This window comes from Gopherus flavomarginatus, unplaced genomic scaffold (assembly GCF_025201925.1).
Source record: "Gopherus flavomarginatus isolate rGopFla2 unplaced genomic scaffold, rGopFla2.mat.asm mat_scaffold_34_arrow_ctg1, whole genome shotgun sequence".
Taxonomy (NCBI): Eukaryota; Metazoa; Chordata; order Testudines; family Testudinidae; genus Gopherus; species Gopherus flavomarginatus.
Window position 1 is genome coordinate 1,749,104 of NW_026115061.1, and position 21,469 is coordinate 1,770,572.

A 21,469-nucleotide genomic window follows, 5' to 3' on the forward strand; every position below is an offset into this window, starting at 1 on the left:
ATTTATAGTCAGTGCCCCAATCCCTTAGTTGTCAGACAAACAGGATTCCACTCTTTTGTCCGTGCACTCATTCCTGGATTGTGGGTGGCTAAGCTCAAGAGAGCAGTTGTAAATATTTCTGCAGAGCTTGAAAAAAAACAGCTAATGCATTAATAGACGCTTTCCAAAAGTTGCAACGAAAGACTGATGAAGTAGCAGAAGTAACTTTGCAAAATAGACGTGTGCTAAATGCCATGAATGCTGAATTAGAGAGGGGCTTGTGCTCGCATTGGGGAAAAATGTTGCTTTGCTGTTAATCACTCTGGCTTAATTGACAAAGATTTACAAGCTATTAAGAATGTTGCTGTTGTTTTCCATGCTATATCTCTTGATCACACTTTTAGTTTTAAGGACCTCCACTCAGACCTTGGGTCATGGTTTACTAGCCTCCCCCGTACAATTGTTAAATGGATATGTGTCCCAAGAGTCCCATTATGGTCCTCTAGGGACAAAGGGGGGATTGTTAGGCCTGAATAAAGATATAGCAGACAAAACCAGGTATGCCAACCTGACCAAAGTCAGGCTAACAGAGGTTTGTGGGTAATCCCTGAGTGGAAAAGACTGAGAAGCAGCAGCATGTCTCACAAGCGCTGGGAAAAAGTGAGATAAGAGAGAAGCTGCATTCCTGGCATAGTACCAGATGTGCTGTGTTCGGGCAGCTCCTTCGAAGAACTGATAAGAGTCCTAGTTTCCCAGCCTCCTTGTTTTCGCTCCCTGGTTTTGTTCTTTGTTTGTTTTTAACTCCCCTACATTTCTAACTTTAGGCATGCATGTATACTAAAGGTGTCTAGTTTCTAGTTGTTAGAAGAAGGGGGTGGGTTGCTCCAGTGAATAATTTATGACGCGACGGAACTGTCTACATAGGATTATACTAAAATGTAAAGAGAAGGCTGGTTCTCTCTGGAGACGAGCTGCTCTCTATTGATGCGTGCACTTGTCAATAAAGAGCTTTTGATCGGACCTTGCTGGTGTTGCCTGTCTCTCTCGCGGTCAGACAACGAACTTTGCCGTCTGGGTTAGAGTCCCTGACATAAGTATAATCTAATAACTCATTGAAAGGTGACAGGGCCAGAAAGAGTTAATTAACTCACCTCACCGACTGACCTGCCCCGTGGGTGAACCTTAAAAACTGGTTAACAAGATATGTAAATGAACAGAGCTTTGAAATGCAAGTCTGCAGTGTTAGAGGTAGAAGGGGAGGTGTTTGCTCAGGTCTTGTGATGTCAGCAAACAAGTCTTGTCTATAGCTCTAGTTTTAATTCAAAGAGCAAAAAAAGAATATTAACATTTATGATGATACTTGAGTGAAATAGTATTATTGTCTGTGTCTCTTTGAAGGTTGTGGTAATCTGTATCTGAACTGTTTGATGGATGTACTAATTGCCAGGATGTTTGGAAGAAGAGTTAAGCCTATTGTTTTCTCAGGCTGAAAGGCTGCTGGAAATGTTTAAGAACCTGGGACACGATCCTTCTTCATCTCAGATCTGCTTTGGGTTTCAAGAGGGGGAAACCTTAAGCCACAAGGATTGAGATCCCCAGTCATTGACTGGAGCCACCCTGAATATGGACATTGGATTATAACCTATGGACTATTTCTAAAAGGACTTTTGGCAACTACAAGCTCATGTCTACTTTGTATCTGAACCTCAAAAATTGAATTCAAGTCTATATGTCTATTAATCTTTTAACCAACACTCACTCTCTCTCTTTTCTTTTCTTTTCTTTTCTAATAAATTTTAGCTTAGTTAATAAGAATTGGCTATAGCATGTATTTTAGGTAAAATCTAAGTTATAATTGAACCTGGTTATGTGGCTGATCCTTTGGGATCGGAAGAATCTTTTCTTTTATATGATGAAGTAAGATTTTCAGGAATCATCATCATATCTAACAGGTGTGTCTGGATGGAGGCCTGAGGCTGGGTACTTTAAGGGAACTGCATGGTTTAAACTTCTAAGTAACCAGTGAGGTCCTACAGAAGCTGTTTTGTGCTGGCTTGGTAAATCTAAGTATTGAAATAACCAGCAGCGTTTGGGATTTGTCTGCCCTGTTTTGTTTGCAATTCACTCTGATTGAGTGAGCTGAGCTGGCTCCCATGGGCAGCACCGTCACACCTACAGCCAGGCTGCAGAGGTCCGGGGGATCTTAGGGGCCTTGGGGTGCACAGATACCTATGTCCAGGCCATAGGGGTCCCTGGGGGGCTTAGAGAGTTTGGGGGGGACACAGATACGAATCTCCATGCTCTTGGGGTCCCATGGGGGCTTAGAGGGTTCGTGGGGGGCACATATTCCTACATCCAGGCTGTAGGGTTACCAGGGGGGCTTAGGGGGTTAGTGGGGGGAAAAGATACCTACGTCCAGGCTGGAGGCATCCTGGGAGTCTTAGGGGATTTGTGGGGGCCAAAGACACCTATGATGTCCAGGCTGTAGGGGTACCAGTGGGTTTTAGGGGTTCGAGTGGGCAGAGATACGTATGTCCAGGCTGTATCGTTCCCAGGGGGGGTTAGAGGTTTCGTGAGGGGCACAGATATCTACGTCCAGATTGTAGATGTCCCGGAAGGGGAGGGTTAGGGGGGTTGTGGGAGTGCAAATACCTATGTCCAGGCTGTAGGGGTTCCTGGGGCCTTAGAGGGTTTCTGAGGGGCACATATACCTACGTGCACACTGGAGTGTCGCAAGGGGCTTATGGAGTCTATATGGGGTACAGATACCAATGTTCTGGCTGTATAGGTCCCTCGGGGGCTTAGGGGGTTTGTGGGGGGCACAGATACCTAAGTTCAGGCTGGAGGGATCTCTGAGTGTCTTAGGTGTTTGGTGGGAGGCACAGATACCTACGTCCAGGCTGCAGGGGTCTCGGAGGGGCTTAGGGTCTGTCACGGAGTGTGGGGGAGTCCGGTCCTGCACCCCTCTTCCTGGGACTCACAGTGACTCTCAGCCAGCCAGTAAAACAGAAGGTTTATTGGACAACAGGGGCGAAGGATGCAGCAGAGCTTGGAGGCACAAGCAGGACCCCACAATCAAGTCCTTCTAGGGGTTCAGGAAACTTAGTTCCCAGTTTGGGAATCCCTGAATTCCAGCCACCCAGACCAAAACCGAAACTGAACTAACCCAACTGCCTCCAGCTGGCCATTTGCTGTGTCCAGCTTCCCGGGCAAAGGTGCTGACCCCTCCCCCCGCCTAGCTCAGGTTACAGGCTGAGCACGTGTCCGGTCCTAAAGTCACCCCCTGCTCTCCCATCCCCCACACAGACAGTCCCTACTCCATCACAGTAATGCCCAGAGCATTTCCCGCATGGAGCCACAGTGACACCATGTGGCCACGCACGGTAACGCACAGAACATTTCCCATATGGAGCAACTGTGACACCGTGTGGCCAAGCAGGGTAATGCACAGAGCATTTCCCGCATGGAGCAACATTGACGCCTTGTGACCACACCAGGTAATGGACAGAGCATTTCCTGCATGGAGCAACAGTGACACCATGTGGCCATGCAGGGAAATGCACAGAGCATTTCCTGGATGGAGCAACAGTGATTCCATGTGGCCACGCAGGGTAATGCACAGAGCATTTCTCTCATAGAGGAACAGTGACAACATGTGGCCATGCAGGGTAATGCACAGAGCATCACGCCTATGTAGAGGCTGTACAGATCCCTGGGGGGCTTATGGGTCGTGGGGGGCACAGATAGCTACGTCCAGGCTGGAGACATTCTGGTGGGCATTAGGGGCTTCATGAGGGGCACAAATATCTACGTCAGGGCTGGAGAGGTCCCTGGATGGCTTAAGGGGTTGTGGTGAGCATAGATACATACGTCTACGCTGCAGGGGTCCCAGAGGGACTTAGGGGGTGTCACGTAGTGTGGTGGAATCTGGCCCTGCACCCCTCTTCCTGGGACACACAGTGACACAGCCAGCCAGTAAAACAGAAGGTTTTTTTGGCCAACAGGAATGAAGGATACAGCAGGGCTTTTGGGCACAACCAGGACCCCTCAATCGAGTCCTTCTGGGGGTTCAGGAAGCTTAGTTCCCAGTTTGGGATTCCCTGAATTCCAACAACCCGGCTCCAAACCAAAACTGAACTAACTCCCTCCAGCCAGCCCCTTCCTTTATTCAGCTTCCTGGGCAAAGGTGCTGACCCCCTCCCCGCTGCCTAGCTTAAGTTACAGGCTTAGGTCCTGTGCCTCACCTAAAGTCACCCGCTGCTCTCCCAGTCCCCACACAGACAGTCCCTACTCCATCACAGTAATGCCCAGAGCATTTCGCGCATGGAGCAACAGTAACACCGTGTGGCCATGCAGGGTAATGCCCAGAGCAGTTCCCCCGTGGAGCAACAGTGACACCATGTGGCCACACAGGGTAATGCACAGAGCATTTCCTGCATGGAGCAAGACAGACACCGTGTGGCCACACAGGGTAATACACAGAGCTTTTCCTGCATGGAGCAACAGTGACACCATGTGGCCACACAGGGTAATGCACAGAGCATTTCCTGCATGGAGCAAGAGTGACACCGTGTGGCCATGCAGGGTAATGCACAGAGCATTTCCCGCATGGAGCAACATTGACACCTTGTGAACACACCAGGTAATGGACAGAGCATTTCCTCCATGGAGCAACAGTGACACCATGTGGCCATGCAGGGTAATGCACAGAGCATTTCTCTCATAGAGGAACAGTGACAACATGTGGCCATGCAGGGTAATGCACAGAGCATCACGCCTATGTAGAGGCTGTAGAGATGCCTGGGGGACTTAGGGGTCGTGGGGGGCACAGATAGCTACGTCCAGGCTGGAGACATTCTGGTGGGCATTAGGGGCTTCATGAGGGGCACAAATATCTACGTCAGGGCTGGAGAGGTCCCTGGATGGCTTAGGGGGTTGTGGTGAGCATAGATACATACGTCCATGCTGTAGTGGTCCCTGGGGGTTTAAGGAGTTGGTAAGGGTCACAGAAACCTAAGTATGGTCTGGAGGGGTCCCTGGGGGACTTAAGGGTTTGTGGTTGCGCAGATACCTACGTACCGGTTGGAGGGGGCCCTGGGGAGCTTAGGGTTTTGTGTTGCGTACACATAGCTATAACCAGGCTGGTGAGGGCCCTATGGGTCTTAGAAGGCTGGTGGGGGCAGAGATACCTATGTAGGGACTGGAGAAGTCCTGGGGAGGTCTTTGGGGGTTCCTGGAAGTCACAAATATCTACGTCCAGGCTGGAGGAGTTCTGGAGGTATTAGGGAGTTGCTGTAGGGGTCCTGGGGTTGCTTTGGGGAATTTTGGGGTACAGATACCTACTTCCATGCTGCAGGGGTCGCTGGGAGGATCAGTGGGTTCGTGAGGGTGCACAGATATCTACGTCCGGTCTATAGGGATCCTGGGGGGGTCTTAGGGGTTTGTAAGGGGCACAGATACATTCATCCAGGCAAGAGGGGTCCTAGGGACCTTAGGGGGTTCATGCTGGGCACAGATACCTGCGTCTAGGCTGGAGGGGTTTTGGGGGTCTTAGGAGGGTTGTGTGGGCACAGATACCTATGTCGATGCTGGAGGGGTCCTGTCATGTCTTAGCGGATTCATGGGGTCAGAGATACCTACATCTAGGCTGGAGGGGTTCCGGGTGGATTAGGTGTGTTTGGGGGGGAACAGCTACCTACATCCTGATGGTAGGTGGCCCTGGGTAGCTTAGGCGGTTTTTGTCGGTCACAGATACAAACATCCATGCTGTAGGGGTCCCGAGGGACTTTGTGGGGCTCTAGGGGTCACAGATACCTACCTACAGTCTGGAAGTTTCCTGTGGGTATTAAGGGGTGTGTGGGGCATACAGATGCCTACATCTGGGCTTGTGGGTTCCCTGGGGGGCTTAGAGGTTTGTGGAGAGCACAGATACCATTATCCAGGCTAGATGGGTTCTGGTGGGATTAGGGGGTTGTGGGGGGCACAGATACCTATGTAAGCAGAAGCAGGATGAACTCTACCCTCACATCTGGTGGTGAATTATGGCAAGTGTGGAAAAGGATTTCAGTGTCTGATCATGTTTGCATAGACACACTCACCGTGCGTGACACGGCCACGGCAGCGTGGGATGGTTACTTTGGCAGCTATGGTATCCCCAGTTTATTTGTTGTTGGGGTGTGAGATGTGGAGTGTTGTCACCCTGATTGTGTGGATGAGGAACTGTGAAACAGCTTTGAGACAGGGATTCTCACCATCAGTTGAGTGGCACTCACTAGACAAGGGAGTGGGCTCCTTGGATGAGCCAGAAACACCAATTACATCTTCTTCTTTTTTAACAGTTGAGTAGTAGAGCTGGTTGTTGAATTTTTTAATAACTGAAGATCCAGGTTCCTGAGTTGAAGTCATTGAAGTGCTGTGTTAAATAGTGGGGGAATTTGAAACTATATTGCAGAGCAGATGATAGAGAAGAGCAGTTTGTGGAGCACTTGGAATGGCTCACGGAGTGAAGTAAGCTAAGCAGTTTTTGGAGACAGCTGGAGCAGATCACAGGTTGGTTGGTGGAGCAGAGCAGCTGGTGGACTGAGCTGAGCAGTTTGTGGGAAAGGTAGAAGCAGAATCCCACGGAGAGGCAGGGCAGACAGCAGTGGACCACGTAAGGTGCCCCTTTCTACCCGGGCTGGCAGGGGGGAGAACCCGGCAGATAGACTCTTGAACTCTGGGGCTGCGGGAATGTGGGTGATTATGGGGTTGCTGGAGTCTTGAAATATTTGAGGTATTGTACTTTGGAGTCTTGGGGTGATTTCGGGATTGCTAGATTCTAGAGCCCAGGGAAAAGGACACGGCCTAGTTGAGGTGTTTTCCAAATTTAATGCTATGTTGTTTATCTCACGTTATTAAACATTTTCTGCTATACCCAGATTCTATGATTGCGAGAGGGGAAGTATTGCCTCTTTGAGGCACCTAGGGGTGTGTATGTAAAATTTTCCCATGTCACTGGGTGAGGGCTCGATCTGGTTTGCATTACGTAATAGGGAAGGGACCCCTATGTATTGAACCCAGTCCTTGCTGCTATCAATTCAGCCTGGCAGACGGGTTCCACCTATGTCCAGGCTGAAGGGGTCCCTGGGGATATGAGGAGGTTCCTGGGGGGCACAGAGATCTAGGTCCAGGCTGTAGGGGTCCCTGGGGGGCTCAGGGGTTTGGGGCACAGATACCTACGTCCCAGCTGCAGGGGTCCCAGAGGGGCTTAGGGGGTGTCATGGAGTGTGGTGGAATCTGGCCCTGCACCCCTCTTCCAGGGACACACAGTGACTCAGCCAGCCAGTAAAACAGAGGGTTGTTTTGGCCAACAGGAACGAAGGATACAGCAGGGCTTTGGGGCACAACCAGGACCCGTCAGTCGAGTCCTTCTCGGGGTTCAGGAAGCTTAGTTCCCAGTTTGGGATTCTCTGAATTCCAACTACCCAGCTCCAAAATAAAACTGAACTAACTCCCTGCAGCCGACCCCTTCCTGTGTCCAGCTTCCCGGGCAAAGGTGCTCACTCTCTCAGCCCTGCCTAGCTCGAGTTACAGGCTTAGGTCCTGTCCCTCACCTAAAGTCACCCCCTGCTCTCCCATCCCCCACACAGACAGTCCCCACTCCATCACAGTAATGCCCAGAGCATTTCGCGCATGGAGCAACAGTAAAACTGTGTGGCCATGCAGGGTAATGCCCAGAGCATTTCCCCCGTGGAGCAACAGTGACACCATGTGGCCATGCAGGGTAATACACAGAGCATTTCCTGCATGGAGCAAGATTGACACCGTGTGGCCACACAGGGTAATGCACAGAGCTTTTCCTGCATGGAGCAACAGTGACACCGTGTGGCCACACAGAGTAATACACAGAGCATCGCACCTACGTGGAGGCTGTAAAGATCCCTCGAGGGCTTACGGGGGTTCGTAGGGTCACAGATATCTACATCCAGTATGGGCGGGACCCTGGGAGAGTTAGGGGGGTTGTGAGGGGCATAGGTAGTTGCATCCAGGCTGTAGAGGTCCTGGTGGGGATTAAAGGCTTCCTGGAGGACAGCAATATCTACGTCCAGGCTGAAGGGGTCCCTGGACGCTTAGTGGGTTGTGGTGAGCACAGTGATCCCTGGGGGTATAGGGACTTGGTGAGGGGCACAGATACCTATGTATGTCCTGGAGGGGTCCCTGGGGGGGGCTTAGTGGTACTGTAGGAGACACAGATACCTACGTCCAGGCTATAGGCATTCTGGGGGGGCTTAGGGCTTTGGGGGGGCACAGATACCTACATCCAGGCTGGAGGGGTCCCGGGGGGCTTAGGTGGTTTGTGGGGAGGGGCACAGATATGTACATCCAGGCAGGAGAGGTTCCGGAGAGGATTAGGGGTTTTTGCGGATGGCAGAGATACCTATCTCCATACTCTAGGGGTCCCGGGGGCTTAGGGTTTTTTGGGAGGCACAGATATCTATGTCCAGGTTGGAGTGGTTCCTGGGGGGTTTAGGGAGTTCCTGGGGGGCACAGATACCTAGGTCCATGCTGTAGGGTTCCCCGGGTGGATTAGGGGTTTTCTGGGTGGCAGAGATACCTACGTCTAGGCTGTAGGGGTCCCTGGGAGGCTTAGGGGGTTTGTGGGGGGCAGAGATACCTACTTCCAGGCAATAGGTCTTCCAGGGGGAATTAGTGTGTTGGGGGGGCACAGATACCTAGGTTCAGGCTGGAGGGTTCCCGGGGGGGGGGGCTTACGCCTTTTGTGTTGGGCACAGATATCTGCATCCAGGCTGGAGTGGTCCCTGGGGGGGCTACAGCGGTTTCTGGTGGGCACAGATAACTACCTCCAGGCTGGAGGGGTTTCTCGGCACTTAGGGGTTGTGGGGGGCACAGATACTTCCATCCAGGCTGCAGGGTCCCTGGGGGGCTTAGCGGGTTCATGTGGGGCACAGATACCTAAGTCCAGGCTGGATGGGTCCAGGGGGGGCTTATGGGGTTCAGGGAGCACAGATGCTTATCTCTAGGCTATAGGGGTCCCTGGTGGGCTTAGGGGGTTTTGAGGGGGCCCAGATACCTAAGTCCATGCTGTAGGCGTCCCTACAGGTGCTTATGGGTTCGTGGGGTGCACAGATACTTATGTCCAGTCTGGAGGGGACAGGGGGGGTTGGGGTTTCATGAGGGGCACAGATACAAACCTCCAGGCTGTAGGAGTCCCAGGGAGGCTGTGGGGGTACAGATACCTACATCTAGTCTGGATGGGTCCTGGGGGTTATAGGGGCTTTGTGGGGGGCACAGATACCTAGGTACAGGCTGTCGGTGTCCCGAGGAGATGAGGCGGTTCACTGGGGGCTCAGATACATCCAGGCTGGATGTGTCCCGAGGAGCTTAGGGGGTTTGTGGGGTGCTCAGACACCTGTGTCCAGGCTGTAGGGATCCCTGGGAGGTTTGCCGAACACAAACTGCCTAAGCCCCCCCACATCGGGAACCCTCCAGCCTGGATCTAGGTATCTGTGCCCCCCCAACACACTAATTCCCCCTGGAAGCCCTATTGCCTGGACTTAGGTATCGCTGCCCCCCACAAACCCCCTAAGCCTCCCAGGGACCCCTACAGCCTACACGTATGTATCTGTACCCCTCAGAAAACCCCTAATCCACCCGGGGAACCCTACAGCATGGACCTAGGTATCTGTGCCCCCCAGGAACCCCCTAAACCCCCAGGAACCACTCCAACCTGGACATAGTTATCTGTGCCTCCCAAAAAAACCCTAAGCCCCCCAGGGACCCCTAGATCCTGGAGATAGGTATCTCTGCTGTCCACAAAAATTCCTTATACTCCCTGGAACCTCTCCAGCCTGGACGTACATAGCTGTGCCCCCCACAACCCCCCTAAGCCCCCCTTGGCCCCTCCAGCCTGGATGTAGGTATCTGTGCCCCCCCAAAGCCCTAACCCCCCCCCAGAATGCCTATAGCCTGGACGTAGGCATCTGTGTCCCCTACAATACCACTAAGCCCCCCCAGGGACCCCTCCAGGACAAACATAGGTATCTGTGCCCCTCACCAAGTTCCTAAACCCCCAGGGATCACTGTGCTCACCACAACCTCTAAGCCGTCCAGGGACCTCTCCAGCCCGGACGTAGATATTGGTGTCCTCCAGGAAGCCCTTAATCCCCACCAGGAGCTCTACACCCTGGACGCAAGTACCTATGCCCCCCACAACCCCCCTAACTCCCCCAGAGTCCCGACCATCCTGGACGTAGGTATCTGTGACCCTACGAACCCCCTTAAGCCCCCCAGAATTCCTCCAGCTTGGACGTAGCTATCTGTACCTCCCATGACCCCTAAGCCCCCAGGGATCTCTACAGCCTCTACGTAGGTGTGATGCTCTGTGCATTACCCTGAGTGGCCACACAGTGTCACTGTTGCTCCATGCAGGAAATGCTCTGTGCATTACCCTGCGTGGCCACATGGTGTCAATGTTGTTCCATGCGCGAAATGCTCTGGGCATTACTGTGATGGAGTGGGGACTGTCTGTGTGGGGGATGGGAGAGGTGAGGCACAGGACCTAAGCCTGTAACTCGAGCTAGGCAGGGCTGAGAGAGTGAGCACCTTTGCCCGGGAAGCTGGACACAGGAAGGGGTCAGCTGGAGGGAGTAAGTTCAGTTTTGGTTTGGAGCTGGGTAGTTGGAATTCAGAGAATCCCAAACTGGGAACTAAGCTTCCTGAACCCCCAGAAGGACTCGAGGGAGTTAGTTCAGTTTTGGTTTAGAATTCCTTGGTGCAAAAACACCGTGAAACTCCCCTTTCTTCTTCACAGAGGGCTTCAACACCCCTTTTCTCACTCAGGCTCACAACTGCCCAGAATTCGAGAACTGTCCCTGTTCCCATTGGACAAATGGGAGGAGCCTGAGGTACAGAGAAGGGAGGTGACCTACCCAAGGGCCTACACAGCAAGGTGGTGGCAGAGCCAGAAAGAGAAGCCGCCAGTCAGACTCCTGTTCTAACAGACAACAAATCCCCCCAGAGGCAGGGATAGAGCTCAGGAACTGAGATGGTTGGAAAATTTCATTCCAACCGTTTCTGTCCAAATATCCCATTCAGACTAAACCAGTTTGTTTCTCAAAATCATAACAAGTGAGATGGAAGTTCTTTGCAAAAAGATTTTATTGCAAAACAAAAGCATCTCCTGTTTGTCACAGTGTGTTAAATTGTGTCATCACACACAAGGAGGAGACACTTAGATCTTGAAAATTAGATAAGGTGCTTCAGTCTGAGCTAAGTCATTGCTGCTCTTAACAATTCCAAAATAAAAAAATGCAAATAAAAAAGACTGTTTCAGTTAATCTATTATGTCATAATCTGCTCTGGTAAACGATGGGACACCTCATATTATGCACTACTCTTAGTGACACTCTCCAATGGATCCCCATCCTCCACCCACCATGAGGTAGGTAAGAGTGGATCATTATTATCCCTACTTGAAAGCACACCATGGCCGCTTCACTTCTCCTGCCTCCCCTAGACCCTGGACGTAGGTATCTGTGTCAGCCCCGATCCCTTAAGCACTCCCATTACCCCTTCAGCCTGGACGTAACTACATGTGACCCCCACGAACCCCCTAAGCCCCCAGGGACCCCTACAGCCTGGACACAGGTGTCTGAGCACCCCACAAACCCCCTAAGCTCCTCGGGACACATCCAGCCTGGATGTATCTGAGCCCCCAGTGAACCGCCTAATCTCCTCGGGACACCGACAGCCTGTACCTAGGTATCCGTGCCCCCCACAAGCCCCCTATAACCCCCAGGACCCATCCAGACTAGATGTAGGTATCTGTACCCCCACAGCCTCCCTGGGACTCCTACAGCCTGGAGGTCTGTATCTGTGCCCCTCATGAAACCCCAACCCCCCCGTCCCTTCCAGACTGGACATAAGTATCTGTGCACCCCACGAACCCCTAAGCACCTGTAGGGAAGCCTACAGCATGGACTTAGGTATCTGGGGCCCCCCAAAACCCCCTAAACCCACCAGGGACCCCTATAGCCTAGAGATAAGCATCTGTGCTCCCTGAACCCCATAAGCCCCCCCTGGACCCATCCATCCTGGACTTAGGTATCTGTGCCCCACATGAACCCGCTAAGCCCCCCAGGGACCTTCTAGCCTGGATGGAAGTATCTGTGCCCCCCACAACCCCTAAGTGCCGAGAAACCCCTCCAGACTGGAGGTAGTTATCTGTGCCCACCAGAAACGCTGTAGCCCCCCCAGGGACCACTCCAGCCTGGATGCAGATATCTGTGCCCAACACAAACAGCGTAATCCCCCCCCCCCGGGAACCCTCCAGCCTGAACCTAGGTATCTGTGCCCCCCCAACACACTAATTCCCCCTGGAAGACCGATTGCCTGGAAGTAGGTATCTCTGCCCCCCACAAACCCCCTAAGCCTCCCAGGGACCCCTACAGCCTAGACGTAGGTATCTCTGCCACCCAGAAAACCCCTAATCCACCCAGGGAACCCTACAGCATGGACCTAGGTATCTGTGCCCCCCAGGAACTCCCTAAACCCCAGGAACCACTCCAACCTGGACATAGATATCTGTGCCTCCCAAAAAACCCTAAGCCCCCCGGGACCCCTAGAGTATGGAGATAGGTATCTCTGCCATCCGCAAAAACCCCTAATCCTCTCCGGAACCTCTCCAGCCTGGATGTACATATCTGTGCCCCTCCCCACAAACCACCTAAGCCCCCCGGGACCCCTCCAGCCTGGATGTAGGTATCTGTGCCCCCCCAAAGCCCTAAGCCCCCCCAGAATGCCTATAGCCTGGAAGTAGGTATCAGTGTCTCCTACAGTACCACTAACCCCCCTCCAGTGACCCCTCCAGGACATACATAGGTATCTGTGCCCCTCACCAAGTCCCTATACCCCCAGGGATCACTGTGCTCACCACAACCCACTAAGCGTCCAGGGACCCCTTCAGCCTGGACATAGATATTGCTGTCCTCCAGGAAGCCTTTAATCCCCACCAGGACCTCTACAGCCTGGACGCAACTACCTATGCCACTCACAACCCCCCTAACTCTCCCAGGGTCCCGCCCATACTGGATGTAGATAACTGTGACCCTACGAACCCACGTAAGCCCTCGAGGGATCTTTACAGCCTCCACGTAGGTGCGATGCTCTGTGCATTACCCTGTGTTGCCACGTGGTGTCACTGTTGCTCCATGCAGGAAATGCTCTGTGCATTACCATGTGTGACCACATGGTGCCACTGTTCCTCCATGCAGGAAATGCTCTGTGCATTACCCTGCGTGACCTGATGGTGTCACTGTTGCTCCATGCAGGAAATGCTCTGTGCATTACCCTGTATGGCCACACTGTGCCACTGTTGCTCCATGCAGGAAATGCTCTGTGCATTACCCTGTGTGGCCACATTGTGTCACTGTTGCTCCACGGGGGAAATGCTCTGGGCATTACCCTGCGTGACCACACAGAGTTACTGTTGCTCCATGCGCGAAATGCTCTGGGCATTACTGTGATGGAGTGGGGACTGTCTGTGTGGGGGATGGGAGAGCAGCAGGTGACTTTAGGTGAGGGACAGGACCTAAGCCTGTAACTTAAGCTAGGCAGCTGGGAGGGAGTCAGCACTTTTGCCCAGGAAGCTGAATAAAGGAAGGGGCTGGCTGGAGGGAGTTAGTTCAGTTTTGGTTTGGAGCTGGGTTGTTGGAATTCAGGGAATCCCAAACTGGGAACTAAGCTTCCTGAACCCCCAGAAGGACTCGATTGAGGGGTCCTGGTTGTGCCCAAAAGCCCTGCTGTATCCTTCGTTCCTGTTGGCCAAAAAAACCTTCTGTTTTACTGGCTGGCTGAGTCACTGTGTGTCCCAGGAAGAGGGGTGCAGGGCCAGATTCCACCACACTACGTGACACCCCCTAAGTCCCTCTGGGACCCCTGCAGCCTGGACGTAGGTATCTGTGCCCCCCACCAAACTCCTGAGCCCCCCCCGACCCCCTACAGCCTGGACCTAGATATCTGTGCCCCCCACGAACTCCCTAAGCCCCCCAGGGACCCCTTGAGCCTGGACGTAGGTGGAACCCTTCTGCCAGGCTGAACTGATAGCAGCAAGGACTGGGTTCAATACATAGGTGTCCCTTGCCTTCAATGTAATGCAAACCAGCTCGAGCCCCCACCCAGTGACATGGGAAAATTTTACATACGCACTCCTAGGTGCCTCAAAGAGGCAATACTTCCCCTCTCGCAAGCACAGAGTCTGGGTGTAGCAGAAAATGTTTAATAACGTGAGATAAACAACATAGCATTAAATTGGGAAAACACCTCAACTTGGCCGTGTCCTTTTCTCTGGGCTCATGAGTCCAGCAATCCCCAAATCACCCCAAGGCTCCAAAGTCCAATATCTCCAACGTTTCAAGAGTCCAGCAACCCCAAAATCACCCACAGTTGCGCAACCCCAGAGTTCAAGAGTCTATCTGCAGGGTTTTTCCCCCTGCCAGCCTGAGTAAAAAGGGGCACCTTATGTGGTCCACTGGTGACTGCTCTGCCTCTCAATGGGATTCTGCTTTTGCCTTCCCCACAAACTGCTCAGCTCAGTCCACCAGCTGCTCTGCCAGCTGACCTGTGTTCTGCTCCAGCTGTCCCCCAAAACTGCTGGACTCACCTCACTCCGTGAGCCACTCCCACAAACTGCTCCTGTCTGTCAACTACTGTGTTCTGCAATACAGTTTCAGAGTCCCCCACAAGCTAACACATCTTTTCAGTGATTTCAGCTCAAAAACCTAGAAATTCAACTTTTAAAAGAATAAAAAATCAACACTGCTATTCAACTGTTAAAAGAAAAAAAGTGCAATTGGTGTCTCTAGCTCACCCAAGGAACCCACTCCCTTGTCTAGTGAGTGCCACTCAACTGATGGTGAGAATCCCTGTCTCAAAGCTGTTTCACAGTTCCTCATCCACACAATCAGGGTGACAACACTCCACATCTCACACCCCAACAACAAATAAACTGGGGATACCATAGCTGCCAAAGTAACCATCCCAGGCTGCCGTGGCCGTGTCACGCACGGTGGGTGTGTCTATGCAAACATGATCAGACACTGAAATCCTTTTCCACACTTGCCATAATTCACCACCAGATGTGAGGGTAGAGTTCATCCTGCTTCTGCTTACATAGGTATCTGTGCCCCAGACAACCCCCTAATCCCACCAGAACCCATCTAGCCTGGATAATGGTATCTGTGCTCTCCACAAACCTCTAAGCCCCCCAGGGAACCCACAAGCCCAGATGTAGGCATCTGTATGCCCCACACACCCCTTAATACCCACAGGAACCTTCCAGACTGTGGGTAGGTATCTGTGACCCCTAGAGCCCCACAAAGTCCCTCGGGACCCCTACAGCATGGATGTTTGTATCTGTGACCAACAAAAACCGCCTAAGCTACCCAGGGCCACCTACCATCAGGATGTAGGTATCTGTTCCCCCCCAACACACCTAATCCCCCCTGAACCCCTCCAGCCTAGATGTAGGTATCTCTGACCCCACGAATCCGCTAAGACATGACAGGACCCCTCCAGCATCGACATAGGTATCTGTGCCCACACAAAACTCCTAAGACCCCAAAACCCCTCCAGCCTAGACACAGGTATCTGTGCCCAGCATGAACCCCCTAAGGTCCCTAGGACCCCTCTTGCCTGGATGAATGTATCTGTGCCCCTTACAAACCCCTAAGACCCCCCCAGAATCCCTATAGACCGGACGTAGATATCTGTGCACCCTCACGAACCCACTGATCCTCCCAGCGACCCCTACAGCATGGAAGTAGGTATCTGTACCCCAAAATTCCCCAAAGCAACCCCACGACCCCTACAGCCTCGATATAGGTATATGTTCCCCCGCACAACTCCCTAATACCCCCAGAACTCCTCCAGCCTGGAGGTAGATATTTGTGACTTCCAGGAACCCCCAAAGCCCTCCCCAGGACTTCTCCAGTCCCTACATAGGTATCTCTGCCCCCACCAGCCTTCTAAGACCCATAGGGCCCCCACCAGCCTGGTTATAGCTATGTGTACGCCACACAAAACCCTTAAGTCCCCCAGGGACCCCTCCAGACCATACTTAGGTTTCTGTGACCCTTACCAACTCCTTAAACCCCCAGGGACCACTACAGCATGGACGTATGTATCTATGCTCACCACAACCCCCTAAGCCATCCAGAGACCTCTCCAGCCCTGACGTAGATATTTGTGCCCCTCATGAAGCCCCTAATGCCCACCAGAATGTCTCCAGCCTGGACGTAGCTATCTGTGCCCCCCACGACCCCTAAGTCCCCCAGGGATCTCTACAGTCTCTACATAGGCGTGATGCTCTGTGCATTACCCTGCATGGCCACATGTTGTCACTGTTCCTCTATGAGAGAAATGCTCTGTGCATTACCCTGTGTGGCCACATGGAATCACTGTTGCTCCATCTAGGAAATGCTCTGTGCATTTCCCTGCATGGCCACATGGTGTCACTGTTGCTCCATGCAGGAAATGCTCTGTCCATTACCTGGTGTGGTCACAAGGTGTCAATGTTGCTCCCTTGCGGGAAATGCTCTGTGCATTACCCTGCCTCGCCACACGGTGTCACAGTTGCTCCATATGGGAAATGTTCTGTGCGTTACCGTGCGTGGCCACATGGTGTCACTGTTGCTCCATGCGGGAAATGCTCTGTGCATTACCCAGTGTGGCCACACGGTGTCACTGTAGCTCCATGCGGGAACAGCTCTGTGCATTACTGTGATGGAGTAGGGACTGTCTGTGTGGGGGATGGGAGAGCAGGGGGTGACTTTAGGTGAGGGACAGGACCTAAGCCTGTAACTCGAGCTAGACAGGGCTGAGAGAGTGAGCACCTTTGCCCGGGAAGCTGGACACAGGAAGGGGTCGGCTGGAGGGAGTTAGTTCAGTTTTGGTTTGGAGCTGGGTAGTTGGAATTCAGAGAATCCCAAACTGGGAACTAAGCTTCCTGAACCCCCAGAAGGACTCGAGGGAGTTAGTTCAGTTTTGGTTTAGAATTCCTTGGTGCAAAAGCACCGTGAAACTCCCCTTTCTTCTTCACAGAGGGCTTCAACACCCCTTTTCTCACTCAGGCTCACAACTGCCCAGAATTCGAGAACTGTCCCTGTTCCCATTGGACAAATGGGAGGAGCCTGAGGTACAGAGAAGGGAGATGACCTACCCAAGGGCCTACACAGCAAGGCGGTGGCAGAGCCAGAAAGAGAAGCCGCCAGTCAGACTCCTGTTCTAACAGACAACAAATCCCCCCAGAGGCAGGGATAGAGCTCAGGAACTGGGATGGTGGGAAAATTTCATTCCAACCGTCTCTGTCCAAATATCCCATTCAGACTAAACCAGTTTGTTTCTCAGAATCATAACAAGTGAGATGGAAGTTCTTTGCAAAAAGATTTTGTTGCAAAACAAAAGCATCTCCTGTTTGTCACAGTGTGTTAAATTGTGTCATCACACACAAGGAGGAGACACTTAGATCTTGAAAATTAGATAAGATGCTACAGTCTGAGCTAAGTCATTGCTGCTCTTAACAATTCCAAAATAAAAAAATACAAATAAAAAGGACTGTTTCAGCTAATCTATTATGTCATAATCTGCTCTGAGTAAACGTGATGGGACACCTCATATTATGCACTACTCTTAGTGACACTCTCCAATGGATCCCCATCCTCCACCCACCATGAGGTAGGTAAGAGTGGATCATTATTATCCCTACTTGAAAGCACACCATGGCCGCTTCACTTCTCCTGCCTCCCCTAGACCCTGGACGTAGGTATCTGTGTCAGCCCCGATCCCTTAAGCACTCCCATTACCCCTTCAGCCTGGACGTAACTACCTGTGACCCCCGCGAACCCCCTAAGCCCCCAGGGTTCCCTACAGCCTGGACACAGGTGTCTGAGCACCCCACAAACCCCCTAAGCTCCTCGGGACACATCCAGCCCTAAGCCCCCCGAGAACCCTAGAGTATGGATATAGATATCTCTGCCATCCGCAAAAACCCCTAATCCTCTCCGGAACCTCTCCAGCCTGGATGTACATATCTGTGCCCCTCCCCACAAACCACCTAAGCCCCCCGGGACCCCTCCAGCCTGGATGTAGGTATCTATGTCCCCCCAAAGCCCTAAGCCCCCCCCAGAATGCCTATAGTCTGGACGTAGGTATCTGTGTCTCCTACAGTATCACTAAGCCCCCCCCCAGGGACCCCTCCAGGACATACATAGGTATCTGTGCCCCTCACCAAGTCCCTATACCCCCAGGGATCACTGTGCTCACCACAACCCCCTAAGCGTCCAGGGACCCCTTCAGCCTGGACGTAGATATTGCTGTCCTCCAGGAAGCCTTTAATCCCCACCAGGACCTCTACAGCCTGGACGCAAGTACCTATGCCCCTCACAACCCCCCTAACTCTCCCAGGGTCCCGCCCATACTGGATGTAGATATCTGTGATGCTACGAACCCCCGTAAGCCCTCGCGGGATCTCTACAGCCTCAACGTAGGTGCGATGCTCTGTGCATTACCCTGTGTGGCCACATGGTGTCACTGTTGCTCCATGCGTGGAAATGCTCTGTGCATTACCCTGCGTGACCATATGGTGTCACTGTTGCTCCATGCGGGGAAAGGCTCTGTGCATTACCCTGCGTGACCACACGGTGTCACTGTTGCTCCATGCAGGAAATGCTCTGTGCATTACCCTGTGTGGCCACATGGTGTCACTGTTGCTCCATGCGGGGAAATGCTCTGTGCATTACCCTGCGTGACCACATGGTGTCACTGTTGCTCCATGCGGGGAAATGCTCTGTGCATTACCATGCATGTCCACACGGTGTCACTCTTGCTCCATGCAGGAAATGCTCTGTGCATTACCCTGTGTGGCCACATGGTGTCACTGTTGTTCCATGCGCGAAATGCTCTGGGCATTACTGTGATGGAGTGGGGACTGTCTGTGTGCGGGATGGGAGAGCAGCGGGTCACTTTAGGTGAGGGACAGGACCTAAGCCTGTAACTTAAGCTAGGCAGCTGGGAGGGGGTCAGCACCTTTGCCCAGGAAGGTGAATAAAGGAAGGGGCTTGCTGGAGGGAGTTAGTTCAGTTTTGGTTTGGACCTGGGTTGTTGGAATTCAGGGAATCCCAAACTGGGAACTAAGCTTCCTGAACCCCCAGAAGGACTCGATTGAGAGGTCCTGGTTGTGCCCAAAAGCCCTGCTGTATCCTTCCTTCCTGTTGGCCAAAAAAACCTTCTGTTTTACTGGCTGGCTGAGTCACTGTGTGTCCCAGGAAGAGGGGTGCAGGGCCAGATTCCACCAAACTACGTGACACCCTCTAAGTCCCTCTGGGACCGCTGCAGCCTGGACGTAGGTATCTGTTCCCCCCACCAAACTCCTGACCCCCCCCGACCCCCTACAGCCTGGACCTAGATATCTGTGCCCCCCACGAACTCCCTAAGCCCCCCAGGGACCCCTTGAGCCTGGACGTAGGTGGAACCCTTCTGCCAGGCTAAACTGATAGCAGCAAGGACTGGGTTCAATACATAGGGGTCCCTTGCCTACAATGTAATGCAAACCAGCTCGAGTCCCCACCCAGTGACATGGGAAAATTTTACATACGCACTCCTAGGTGCCTCAAAGAGGCAATACTTCCCCTCTCGCAAGCACAGAGTCTGGGTGTAGCAGAAAATGTTTAATAACGTGAGATAAACAACATAGCATTAAATTGGGAAAACACCTCAACTAGGCCGTGTCCTTTTCCCTGGGCTCATGAGTCCAGCAATCCCCAAATCACCCCAAGGCTCCAAAGTCCAATATCTCCAACGTTTCAAGAGTCCAGCAACCCCAAAATCACCCACAGTTGCGCAACCCCAGAGTTCAAGAGTCTATCTGCAGGGTTTTTCCCCCTGCCAGCCTGAGTAGAAAGGGGCACCTTATGTGGTCCACTGCTGACTGCTCTGCCTCTCCATGGGATTCTGCTTTTGCCTTCCCCACAAACTGCTCAGCTCGGTCCACCAGCTGCTCTGCCAGCCGACCTCTGTTCTGCTTCAGCTATCCCCCAAAACTGCTAGACTCATCTCACTCCGTGGGACACTCCCACAAACTGCTCCTGTCTGCCAACTACTGTGTTCTACAATATAGGTTTAGAGTCCCCCACAAACTAAAACATCTTTTCAGTGATTTCAGCTCAAGAACCTAGAAATTCAACTTTTAAGAGAATAAAAAATCAACACTGCTATTCAACTGTTAAAAGAAAAAAAGTGCAATTGGTGACTCTAGCTCACCCAAGGAGCCCACTCCCTTGTCTAGTGAGAGCCACTCAACTGATGGTGAGAATCCCTGTCTCAAAGCTGTTTCGCAGTTCCTCATCCACACAATCAGGGTGACAACACTCCACATCTCACACCCCAACAACAAATAAACTGGGGATACCATAGCTGCCAAAGTAACCATCCCAGGCTGCCGTGGCCGTGTCACGCACGGTGAGTGTGTCTATGCAAACATGATCAGACCCTGAAATCCTTTTCCACACTTGCCATAATTCACCACCAGATGTGAGGATAGAGTTCATCCTGCTTCTGTTTACATAGGTATCTGTGCCCCCCACAACCCCCTAATCCCACCAGAACCCATCTAGCCTGGATAATGGTATCTGTGCTCTCCACAAACCTCTAAGCCCCCAGGGAACCCACAAGCCCAGATGTAGGCATCTGTATGCCCCACACACCCCTTAATACCCACAGGAACCTTCCAGACTGTAGGTAGGTATCTGTGACCCCTAGAGCCCCACAAAGTCCCTCGGGACCCCTACAGCATGGATGTTTGTATCTGTAACCGACAAAAAACGCCTAAGCTACCCAGGGCCACCTACCATCAGGATGTAGGTATCTGTTCCCCGCCTCAAACACACCTAATCCCCCCGGAACCCCTCCAGCCTAGATGTAGGTATCTCTGACCCCACGAATCCGCTAAGACATGACAGGACCCCTCCAGCATCGACATAGGTATCTGTGCCCACACAACCCTCCTAAGACCCCCAAAACCCCTCCAGCCTAGACGCAGGTATCTGTGCCCAGCATGAACCCACTAAGGTCCCTAGGACCCCTCTTGCCTGGATGAATGTATCTGTGCCCCTTACAAACCCCTAAGCCCCCCCCCCCAGGATCCCTATAGACCGGACGTAGATATCTGTGCACCCTCACGAACCCACTGATCCTCCCAGCGACCCCTACAGCATAGAAGTAGGTATCTGTACCCCAAAATTCCCCAAAGCAACCCCAGGACCCCTACAGCCTCGATATAGGTATCTGTGCCCCCGCACAACTCCCTAATACCCCCAGAACTCCTCCAGCCTGGACGTAGATATTTGTGACTTCCAGGAACCCCCAAAGCCCTCCCCAGGACTTCTCCAGTCCCTACATAGGTATCTCTGCCCCCCACCAGCCTTCTAAGACCCATAGG

General features: G+C 52.5%; 1 protein-coding gene and 1 long non-coding RNA gene across 2 annotated transcripts in view; one reads left to right on the forward strand and one right to left on the reverse strand.

Annotated features, from left to right (window-relative positions):
* The window catches only part of LOC127042218 (zinc finger protein 560-like), a 281,458-nt gene that overhangs the window by 26,576 nt on the left and 233,413 nt on the right, over window positions 1–21,469 (reverse strand). The window lies entirely within an intron of this gene.
* LOC127042231 (uncharacterized) overlaps window positions 297–21,469 on the forward strand; it is a 108,993-nt gene continuing 87,820 nt past the window's right edge. Inside the window, exon 1 of the long non-coding RNA XR_007771881.1 lies at window positions 297–537. This is a non-coding gene — a long non-coding RNA (uncharacterized LOC127042231). The remainder of the gene's footprint in view (window positions 538–21,469) is intronic.